We start from the raw sequence: 10,599 nt of genomic DNA, 5'->3' as shown, positions 1-10,599 counted from the left end.
CCTATACCACAGTCCTTTATCCCTATCCTTCTTGTTAATATAAAGTTTAAAGTACCTTCCTAAAGCAGTGTCAAAGCTTGTTTTGGGAAGGGAGAAATCGCAGTCAGAATACAAGGCGTTATCCTAGCTAAAAAGCCCAAATCAATATATCAATTAACCCCAGGTGGCTCCTGAAGGGATATACCTCTTAGACCTGAAGGATCCTGCCTGGGCAACTGTTATGGAGAAGGGTCATCTTATTCTCTCTGTACATCAATTTACAATCTCAAACATATCAAGAGACTCCCAATAATTATAACAGTTTTTGGTGTAGCCAGGCTTTGGACCTGTTAATTTCAAAGAAGGATAATGGGAATTGTAAGAATGACATTTATCCTGAGCACTCTGGCAATGTTTGTATACTCATTCACCCAGGGAGTGATGAGGCTCTGGTGTTATACTATACCAGAATATCTAGTGAAATTGGTGAAGATATATGACACCTATAGATATCTAACTCTTTCACTGGCAGAGTTTCTATCCTACCTGCCAACAGTGGTTGTAGCTTTGGTGGCTTTCCTGCAAAAGATTTTGGCTTTAAAGAAAATTTATGCATGGGTTAATGGCAGAGCAAGAACAGATACTGAGAATATCATGTCTTTAATAAGGGATCAGTTGAAGATGATGATTGAGATTAACAATAAAATCAGACTTGGACAGGAATTAGACAAACAAACCATCTTACAACTAGAATTAATACAAAACATGTATCTTCCTAAAGAAAATAAGGCTAATAAGAAGACAATGGTTGACATGAGCACACAAACTGACAATGAAGCTGAGACAGAGACTGGTGTGGCTACTCAGACTGAGGAGGGGGCAATGGCATCAACTACTGTGACATTGTTTCCTATTGTGGACCAAACTCAGTTTAGGGCAGATGGTGAAGCTGTAAATATGAAAATGTATAAGGCTTTTACGGCACAAGATTTAGAGGTGCTGAGGAAAAGATTTCTCAAGTTTTTTCTCTCACCTTACAAGGGGGCTAAAGAATTAAAAAGGACATTCAGTCTTTTTAATCCATCCTATCAGGACATTGAATTTGTATTGGAGGAATTCTTTACGCCCAGTGAAAAAGCCAGGTTTATTGAGGAAACAAGATCAAATCCTGTATTAATGGACTGGCCTAGAGACCATTCTGCTATTGATTTAAGTTCACCAGAAAGTATGAGGACACTAGTAAAATGTAGATCTGACCTGTTAGAAGCTGTAAAAATTCATGCAAAGAAACCTAACGGTTGGGGAAAATTTGAGAAGATGAGGCAGTCTGAGGAAGAACATCCTAGTTTATTTTTAGACAGACTGATGGAGAATTCTGAAAACTTATTAGGATTTAATAGAGATAGAGCAGATGAGGCTGTACCACATATCAAAAGGCAATTCATAAAAGGTGCAAGTATCCCAATACTGGTATATTTCAGGCAGAGCTGTCCTCAGTGGGAAGAGTTATCCTTGGAAGAAATTAGGAAACATGCAACCTACATACATGAGTCCAAACTAAAAGAAAACCAAGTAAAACAGGAATTAGATTCAGAAAAGGATAGGACCATCAGAGATTTGAAAAGTGAACTCAAAGAATCTCGTAGAGAGAGACAGAGATGAATTTCACAATTTTGCATTGCAAATTGCTAGAGATAGAGAATCTAAGCCTAGATCCACCTACTACAAGCAAAAGAAGTCAAACAAACAGATTCCCAAATGTTATCTTTGTAATAAGGCAGGTCACCTTTTGAGGGAATGCAGATTTAGGAAGCAGATTGATTTTTCCAAAGATAAGATAGATTCATACAAGAAACCATATACTAACAATAGTTGGGCAAGCAAAGTACAAAAATCTTAAACTTGTTGCCAACATGATTGCAAAAGAACAGATAAACCATCATTAGAAGAAATGGAAAAATTTTTGAAAATGGGAAGCAGACCAGAGGCAGTTTCTTTATGAAGGTTAATTAATAAAACAGATCAAAGAGAAAAGGAATATTTAGAGAGAAAGAAGTGTAGAGGCATGAATGAGGCTAATGTGTTAGTGATGGAAAATATTGAGGATAATCAATATACTGTATTTGAAAAAAAGGAAGAAATCAATACATGATTTGGAAGTGCAAAATGATGTACAGGATATGTATAAGGACATTTTTGGCAAAGAGTTTTCTCTTGTGGAAAACACAAATCCACAGAGGTTAGTGGAGAATTTTGACAGAAATCTAGTGTCAAATGGGTTAAAATTTGAGCTAGAAGGTCAAGAATACATTATTGCGAATAACAGATCAGAAGTTATGTCGAATAATGAAAGTAGTCATGGGGATCACTTGGAAAGAGTTTCCAAACCTTGTGTTTTGCCAAAGAGAAGAAACATAATGTCTCCATAAAAGTAATTCCTGAAACCAAGATGGAGGACAAGAGAGTGACAAAGTTACAGACTCAGTTCTCAAATCAAAAAAGCACTTTAGCACCTGTGAAAGAGATACTTTTCTGTCTGAACCCCGAATCTGAAATTTTTCATCCTAAATACTTTGTAACTAATGATGTACCAGATCATCCGGCAGCCTGTAGAGGAAAATACTATGACACTTTTGAAATGAGGCTTCAACGTATAGGACCACTCGAGACTGTTAACAACTTAGATTTTAACACTCAAACAGGGTTAAATCCTACAGTCTTGGTGAGGGGGGAGGATATTACACCTAATCCTGTCCCTGAAGCCATCATTAGGGACTTACAGAGCCCTGGAATGGTGGAAGAAACTGTCATGTTTCAGAATCCAGTTCAAGAGAAGCCATGTTGTTCTCAGTACTCTGCAGAGAGGCAGCAAGGGAGAGGGCAGACTTAGACTCTTACCATACAGAGCATGTGCTAAGAGAAGACACTTGCCAGGAAGTGAATTCTTGTGTTTACCATGGACCTTTTTTTTTTTTTTTGCATTAGTTGCCTTTATTGATTATCACAAACCTTTCACTCAGTTCCTCATTGATGAGTTATTTATATTCTTCAAATAAATAAAACAGAATCAAATAGAATGCTTGCATAGCTGGTATAAAGATGGGATGCTGTTCTCTAAAACAGGCTAACAAAGCAATAATGTCAAAAACAATTGATAAGAAAACGTGCCATCTTTCTTTTTTTTTTAACATTTATTAATAATCATTTTTAACATGGTTACATGTTTCATGCTCCTACTTTCCCCTTCACCCCCCGCACTCCCCCCCCACCCATGGCCAACACACATTTCTACTGGTTTACCACAATACATTTATGACAAATATACATAATGAAGCAAAACAAATTTCTGCATTGGCCATATATAAAAAAATGTCTTATTCCACAACTTGAGCCTACCTGTCACTTTTCTGTGGTGAGTAACATGCGTCATCGTGAGTTCATTGGATTCTTTGTTCATCACTTGAAAGAATAGGATTCTTAATTTTAAAGTTGTTTTAAGACCCACAAGTTGAAATATACGCAGAGTACTTAAACAAAGTTATCAGTTTCTGTCCCTGTATTAGAGCTCCTAGTCCTGAGTATCTCTAAAAGACTTAACAAAAACAACTGATGTATGCATAAAGAATATAGCTCAAAGCTTTAAGTGGTCTGCACTCTTTTCCAGTTGCTCCATGCTAAGGGATGTTATTTCCATTTACCTGCATCCAAAACATTAGCCTAAGAACTATCTTCTTTCCCTATAGTTATTGTCTCTCTAAAGAACTTCTAGAGTTTAGATGACAAAGGCAACTGNCCCTTCACCCCCCGCACTCCCCCCCCACCCATGGCCGACGCACATTTCCACTGGTTTTGTCATGTGTCCTTGATCAAGACCAATTTCCCAATTGTTGGTGTGGTAGTTTCGAGTCCACACCCTCAATCATGTCCGCCCCGACCCATACCATGGACCTTTTAATAGAGGAGAAGTAAATTCTAAAGCCAGCACTATCCAGACATTAGAGAAAGAGACAAAGCTGTTACTTTTGCAGAACAACAATGACCAGAAAGATCCTTTAATCACCATCCAGATTAATGGAGAATACATGAGTGGTAGATACAATTCGTAAAAGCTGGATAGCAATAGGTGTGACTACTGAAGCAAAAAGAGTGTGTGATGAATGTTTCATATGTCAACAATACAACAAGGCTGTAATTAAAACAAGAGCCTTTGTAGGAAAACCTTTAGCATTCACACCATTTGAGTGTCTACAAATAGACTATGTCACAATGCCTAAATGTCAACAGTATAGGTACATTCTCGTGATAGTGGACAAGCTGACCAAATGGCCAGAGGCGTTCCCGGCTAAAAGAAACGATGCAGCTTTTGTAGCAAAAGTGTTATTAAAAGAGATAGTTCCAAGGTTCTCTATACCATCAGTAATTTCATCTGACTCTGGTAGTCATTTTGCAAATTCAATTTTAAAGCAAATCTACCAGGTGTTAGGGATCAAGAGACACTTGTGTTCTATATATAGACCACAGTCGTCAGGGGCCGTGGAATGGACTAACCAATCTCTAAAATCAATTATTGGAAAGTTATGTACAGAGAGTCATCTTAAATGGCCAGATGTTTTACCTATGGCACTTTTCTATTTGAGAAGCCAACCTAATAGTCAAACTTATTTGTCACCGTTTGAACTATTATATGGTCAATAGCCATGGATGGGAAAAGCTCCACAAGACACTGATTATCTATCACATTTAGGGATTGAGTGCAAAATCTATGAGTATGTCACATTGTTAAAAGAGAGATTGGATGAATTACAAAAGTCATCTCTGATACAACAAAGAGTACCTCTTGACTTTAGTCTTCATGATTATCAACCTGGAGATAAAGTGTATATTAGAAACTTCACAAGAAAATCAGTATTACAACCAAAATGGTTAGGTCCTCATGAAATAATCTTGGTAACACCATCTTCAGTAAAGATTAAGAACAAAGATTCCTGGTATCACTACACACACCTAAAGAAAGACCTCAGAGAAGCAAAGTCCTCATCAAGAAGTCAGTCTGAAATGCAAGAAACAGAATCTCAGCTAAATAAGCAGTCTCACTCACAAGATACAGAATCTGATATAGAAATAGAACCTCAAAGTTAAAATCATACTTGAAAAAGCCTCAAACAAGAAAACATCAAGAAACACATCAAGCAAAGTCCTCATTCATGTACAAAGATCAAAACTTAAATCTATTAGAAAGTAGTAGTGCAGAAGGAGAAACAGAATATTAGGTTAAAAACTATATATTTACATCTAAGACAAGTGCAAACATGAAGTCTCATGAAGGAATCTTGTGGCAACACAAAATTCTAACATACAGTCATGCATTGGTTCCTGATCTGGGGATTCTTCAATCAAGTCAACGACAGACAAGATGGGTTTCCAGCAAAGGAGAAGAGAGATGAAATCCCGAAGAGATCCAGAGTTCCAGAGACATCAGGACATCAGGACCAGCGCAAGGACAAGAGGAGACATTGTACTGACAGACTGTACAAGGACCTGAACTGTGACAACACTGTGACTTGGACATCATCACTGGGAGACTCACAAGAAGAGAGATCAGTGGATGAAGATTAGGTTTGAATAAGTGCAAGGTTTTCACACTCAGACACTAATCATAAGGGAAATGCACATATAGAATGCATGCAACAGAACATAAGCTGATTGACAGAAGAATTCTGAAGAAGAATGTGAGTATAAATCCAAACAGGATATGATAGGTCATGAGTTCAACACATAGTCACAATAGAGTCACTTCACATGTACATAATGTATATAGTTGAAGAAACTACAATGACCCAAAAGAGCAAGAGAGTTAAGTTTCCTTGCAAATATTTCATGAGAACATCACATGGAAAACCTTGTACATATGTAATATTGTTACTAACATATATTACATAAGTCTACTAACCCATAGGGAAAGAGTAGAAGTAGGGATGTTTAAAATTTTAGTTAGTATAGGGTCAGTGTAAAATAGTTATGAATGTTCAAATAGAATTGATAGAATGTTAAGTAGACAGTGTGTAGAGTAGATTAGTTAGAAATGAATACTAATTGACTAACACATTAACTCTAGTATAAGAATTACTGACAGATTAATCTTTCTAACTATAGATTAAGGAATAGAAATGTTAGGGTTTAATATGAGTTAGGAATGTTATTTGAAGTTAGTATTAGTAATATAGACAGAGTTATTGAAAATTTTTCTTTGTCTAACTAAGGTTAGGAAACAACATAGATGATTGTTTTAAATGATATGATAATGTTCATATGTTATGTTGATGTTCAATTGATGTGTTCATGAAACTATTGTATTCAAATACCACACTTTTCCACAGAGAAACCTATCCTAAACCCTTGTCATTAGCTTTAGGCTAGTTAGTTAGTTAAGGCATTATTAGATAAGGTAGGATTTATTATTTTGGGAAGGGATAGTTAATGGGATAGGAACACATAGTTAAGATTAGAATAAGTGTAGACATCATCCATGAACAAGAACATCTGGAAATTTACAGGTTGAAATTTCCAAAAACAAAACGGCATTCATGTTATATTGAATCTCTGGGAGCTGGAAGATCACCTTTGATTGACAAATAAGTCAGTTGGATGGAATGTTCCCAGGGAGTCATGCGAGAGGCAGGAGGAAGGGCAGTTGAGAATCCTGAAGGGATTCTGGGTCTTTGACCTGTGCTGAGGCTGGAGATTGGTGGATCCTGGTCTTGGAGTGAGAGGCTGCAAACATCTCTCTCTGCAAACTCTTCCTGTACTTGAGATACCGTGCCAACCTGTACCTGATCACCACCTCGGTGTCTACTGCCCCTAGATATTAGGAGTTACATCATCTAGATATCTAGGTTTCCCAGGGCCAGGGAGGGATCCGGGAAGTGGGCAGGAGACGAAGAAGAGGTGGAAAAGGGTGGAAATAACTCAACTGTAAGGCTGAAGATCTATTGAAGAAGAAGTCAAATATCCCAACAGTTTACCTACTCTGGTTTAGTCCTGGCCAGGCTGAACCAGAGGGAAGCTACATTGATTCTTCATCTGCCAGCAGTTGAGATTTCATTAGCAACAGTAGAGTAGGGTCTCCTATACCACAGTCCTTTACCCCTATCCTTCTTGTTAATACAAAGTTTAAAGTACCTTCTTAAAGCAGTTTCCAAGCTTGTTTTGGGAAGGGAGAAATCGAAAGTCAGAATACAAGGCGTTATCCTAGCTAAAGAGCCCATATCAACATATCAATTAACCCCAGGTGGGTCCTGAAGGGATATACCTCTTAGACCTGAAGGATCCTGCCTGGGCAACTGTTATAAGGGAGAAGGGTCATCTTATTCTCTCTGTACATCAATTTACCATCTCAAATAGATCATGAGACTCCCAATAATTATAACAGTAGAAACAGAAGAAAAACAACTACTTGAACACATGGGTTGAGGCGGATATGATTTGGGATGTAGACTCTAAATGACCACCCCAGTGCAACTATCAATAATTTGGAAATAGGTCTTGATCAATGACACATGTAAAACCCAGTGGAAATACGAGTCAGCTAAGGGGCGGGAATGGGGCTTGAGGGATGGAAGGGAGAGAAAGAACATGAATCATGTAACCATGGAAAAATTTTCTATTAAAAAATTAAAAAAAAAGAATAGGAGTTATGTGTGTTAGAATGAATTAATCCATTTTGTATTGATTACTTATATTACTTCTATTTCACTTATAGGGTAGATTTATATAGTATTAGATATAGATTTATACTTTATTAATTAGGCCTATATTAACTTGTATTAGAGATAGAGGTAGAGATCTATTATATTAGCGCCACCCTTTATGGGTGTTGTAAGAAGAGGGTAGCTGATATACAGGGTGTGCTCTGGTAACCTCCTCCCTACTGAATGAATGTGAAGCAAAGCTACTCATTCCCCCCTCCTTACTGGGAAGTCTCTAGGAGTGTAACTTGCAAAGGGGTCCCCTAAAATGGATGTGCTGGGGATAAGGGGACAAAGGGTGATGTTATGAGTTGTTTGAGACCTAAATGGTCCTTGTCAAGTACCCAGAGCTGGGTAATATGAACTGAAATCTCCCTTTCCCCGCAAAATGCCTTCCCACCAATATGGAGTGTTGTGTTCTTTCCACCCATCAACAGCCAGATGAAGTCTCTCTCCTAGGATTCACTATTCCAGTTCTATCTAATAATAACTTCACAAGGGTTTATTTAGGTATTTTTTTTATTTATTTTTTTTATCCTGGGACTCCATTCTAGGAGCATAGGGCCACAACCAGTAGGCAATGGGTCACACAGTCGCTCAGGGGCACCCAGCTGGGAAGTGTCTGAGCCTGGACTTGAACCTAGGACCTTTTCGTCTCTAGGCCTGGCTCTCAATCCACTGAGCTAACCCAGCTGCCCCTATTTTAGGTTGCAGTTTCTTTAGCAGATGTAGTTTTTACAGGGTGGGGTTGCTAGCCCCATGTCCAACCCTCTTCCTTTTTCATCTGGGCTAGGGACCGTCCTTGGCCCAGGAGTGGTAAGGGTGGGCAATAGGGGTCAAGTGACTTGCCCAAGGTCACACAGCTGGAAGTGTCCGAGGCCGGACTTGAACCTAGGACCTCCAGTCTCTAGGCCTGGCTCTCAATCCACTGAGCCACCCAGCTGCCCTATTTAGGTATACAACAACTCAAAGGATAAGGGAAAGGATTGAAGGAAGGGATATTCAGAGATGAGGATGTAGGATATAACCTATCCTAGCCTATTTCACTTTCTCCCAGGGCTGAGCAGAAACTGGATTTCTTCTGTAGCTTCAGTCACTATCATCTGTCCCAAACCCCAGTAAGATTCTATCCTATATATTATAACTAGTCAAGGGGGAATATAGGGTTTAAGGATCAAGCAGATTTTGAGTGGCTCTCAAGGGCCCTCTCCTCTCAGAGTCCAGGTTCCTTGGCCAAACTGAGGTAACAGCTGTATTTGTGTCTTCAAAGATGTTTGATGAAGTAGGAAGATCAATCAGGTTGATTTGTTAATTGTAGCAGTAGAGATCTCGGGAAAATCCTCAGATTTAGGTTTGAAGTGCACCAGATTCCCTTAGGATCACTCCTCCCACTTCCCTGGTCCCTTCAAGGTTCAGAGAGCTGTCTGTCTGTTGAGGTCTTTCCCAGCATTTTCAGCTTCACCCTGCCTTTCCCCCAACTGTCATTCCTCAAAGTTCTTCCTGGGCTCCACTGAATTCCACCTCAGAGTTTTCAAACTGCATGCTCAGTCTTGACTTCTTTTCATTAAAATCTGGCATTTTGTTTTTCAGGCTTTCCAGGTCACTATTTGTGGATGGTCTGTAAGTTTTTAGATGTACAGTCCCCTGATCCGGTTTTAAAATGGATTTATCCTGTAGAGGGAGTATGGGAATTGGTGCCTCCGCTCCATTTATTGTAGTGTTGCTATTGCTGTTATTGCCCTGTTCGCTAGTATTGTCATTATCCTTTGGTTGCATCTTGCATTCCTCCCTTTTGTACTTTTCTGACACCCATGTATTTTTCCATCTTTGCATCTATCATTTTTTCAAGTTCTTGTTTCAGTATATCTAATGTGCATTTGTCTTCAGTTTTGTATCCTACAATTTGCCCTGATAGTTTTTGCAATGTCCAATAAAAATGTAGGAAGGATGCTAAAGCTGCCATCACTGTTGGGGTGTACACAGTCTCTCCAATTCTATTTTCAGCCATCTATAAGTGTCTATAAATTGCACCATCTGCAACAAGTAAAATAGAATCATCTCCACCCACAACCCATATATCATGGACCAGAAAGAATATATCAACAAGGAACTGCTGATCAAAATAAATAGTGTTCCTTCTATTGCCCATTCCATGTTTGCAATGTCTTTTTCAATGTGTCTTTGCCTGTAAGTATAGTTTTTGTTTTGCCTTTTGATCCTATGGGGTCTCTGTAGTCAGGGGTGGAGCTAATCCAAGATGGCTCAATCTGACTGCTTCTTAGGTTTTTGCCTATTAAATAGCCTTTTCTGTTTGAATTTGGTTCTTTAATTTAGATTTGGCTCGCCACTAGAAGAGGGGTAGCTGATAGATGGGGTGTGCTCTAACCCCCTCCTGACTGAATGAAGGTGAGGCAAAGCTATTCATTCCCCGCCCCTTACTTGGAAGTCTCTTGGGGTGTAACTCACGAAGGGGTCCCCTAAAATGGATGTGCTGGGGATAAGAGAACAGAGGGTGATTTATCAGTTGTTTGAGACCTAAATTGTCATCGTCAAGTACTCAGAGCTGGGTGATATGAACTGAAACTTCCCCCTTCCCCCCAAAACAGCTTCACACTAATATGGAGTGTTGTGCTCTTTCCACCCACAAAGCACCAGATGAAATCTCTCTCGGAGGATTCTTTTCCAATATTGGAATTTTTTCCAATGTGTTGTCTTCTCATTATGTGACTAGAGTAAGCTTCAGTTTCAGTGTTTGACTTTCTAGTGAACAGTCTGAATTAGTTTCTTTTAAAATTGACTGATCTGATCTCCTTGCTGTCCAAAGGACTCTCAAAAGTCTTCTCTAGTATTATTTGAAAGTAAATTCTGTGTGACT

This window comes from Gracilinanus agilis, chromosome 2 (genome assembly GCF_016433145.1).
Source record: "Gracilinanus agilis isolate LMUSP501 chromosome 2, AgileGrace, whole genome shotgun sequence".
Taxonomy (NCBI): domain Eukaryota; kingdom Metazoa; phylum Chordata; class Mammalia; order Didelphimorphia; family Didelphidae; genus Gracilinanus; species Gracilinanus agilis.
The sequence above is the reverse complement of the archived record's forward strand: the minus strand, read 5'-3'. Positions refer to the sequence as shown.